Below are 2,085 nucleotides of genomic sequence, written 5' to 3'. Positions count from 1 at the left end.
TCTTATCACTAGGTCCGTATTGTCGAGGAACTGGATCGCATTCACATGATGGTGAAGTCTTAGCTCACGAGTATCTGCAATTTTTTTATTGACTTTTACGACTAAATCCACCTTGAAGTCACGATGAAGATCGTCAATTCTTATGTACCAGAGGCATTTACAATACCTTTGATCACCTTGTTCTGAAAGCGTTTTATAATTTGTATATTTGTATGTACAACCCCAAAGTTGAATACCATAGGTCCACATTACACTTATGGGTCTATTTTTCTAACACCACAAATATTTTGCAATATATTTTATTTTACAATCACTAAGCAACATTGGAAAAACAAATATATGTAGTAAAATAGTCACTCAATTCTTTGTATCAATTTCTACACGCAATTTTTAAAATGTATGAGGTATATACGTACATACGTTAAATATTTTTAATTTGTTATATTTGTGTTACAGTTAGAAACATACATAATGGGACGCTGTACCAACCATTTATTTTATAAATGACAACTGCAGCTTAGTGTCGATACAATAACTTAAATTGAATAAAATCACTCCAAATTGGTTGAACACAGAATTGTTTGCGTTAAAAAGTTTTGCTGTTCCAAACTGCAACCCCAAGTTCGTGAACTAATTTTGTACTTACGTACGTTACGTACAAACTACATCGGATCAAATAAAATAGATATATTAATTGCATATATATATTACATTCATTTATATGTGGGTGGGAATGGTATGTCAGATTAATCCTAGCTACCTAATGCCTTATCGGGTTTCCAGTAAATTCTTTCCCAAAACAAACAACTTACTAAACTAAACTTTACTAACAGTTCTTACCAATATCAGCTAGACAGGACGAGCAAACACGAAAATTAAAGTTGAGAGAATCCTAAGGATGCATATCATCTACAACCGAGTGCAGCGTTGTTCGCTCTGACACGTTGTAGCTGACACTTACATGATGAATTCGTAAAATGCGTGGAATTCACTTCTCCAGTCTAATCTATCTGGATATTGACAAATGACAACTAGTCTAAGCCTAGTGAAAGAAAAAATAACGACTGTTGTGCATTATCACCGTCGCAAAACACACCACAAATACTAATATCTTCCAACACTATATGAATATTTACCGTTTGTACTAAATAAGATTTACAAAAACTTTCTTCCAGTTAACCCTATGAGAACGTCCGAAACATATGAGAAGCAACAACTATGCAAAGAAGTAGTAGGAGTACATTTTATGGCTTTTTTAGCCGTTGTTCCTTGCATGAGAATAAAGATCACCACCACCCTCGGTACCTTACCCCTGATTAAAGAGGAATCATTTACGACGCTAATACCTACAAAGCTGAGTAAGGAAGTAACGATCTTAGATTATTAACCTGTGTGGATAGAGAGCTTGAGCATCCAAGTTACAAAAAACAAGCCAGCTTTTGGCTTATAAGCTTGTCTCACAAGCTCTACGCCAAGATTTTCACTGAAGTAGAAGTAGGGAGAATTTACGCATCCTAACCAGGATTTTAACGGGGCATTGCAGACTAAACAAGCACCTCTCAATCCTAGACTTTCGAGATTTCAAAGCGTGTAGATTCTGTAATATTGCAAATGACAGCGTTAAGGGCCCTGTAAACGGTCAAATTATTTGTCAAATATTTGTTTGACAAACGTGTTTGTCAAATTTTTTGAAAGTGTGCGAGCTTGTTTGACGTGTTTGTCAAACAATGGAAATGTTTGACCTGTTTGATGGAAATTTTGATTGACGGTGTGTTTGGCAAACCTGTTTGATAGTGTGCAACGGTGTTTGTCAAATAATATCTCAGTTATCGCCTTGAAACCATGGAGAACACAACTGCGACAATCAATAACGGCAACATGTCTGGAAAAGAATTTCTTTTGGAATTTATCTCCGTATATCGCGACATGCCGATGCTGTGGAGAATAAAATCAAAAGATTATATGGATAAACACAAGAGAATGAATGCGATCAAAAAAATGACGGAGTTATTGAAAGTGTCTCGCGGGAACATCACTGAAGAAGATGTTAAAAAAAAAATAATATTTTACGAACAACTTTCAAGC

This window comes from Leptidea sinapis, chromosome 12 (assembly GCF_905404315.1).
Source record: "Leptidea sinapis chromosome 12, ilLepSina1.1, whole genome shotgun sequence".
Classification (NCBI taxonomy): domain Eukaryota; kingdom Metazoa; phylum Arthropoda; class Insecta; order Lepidoptera; family Pieridae; genus Leptidea; species Leptidea sinapis.
This window is presented reverse-complemented; position numbering follows the sequence as displayed.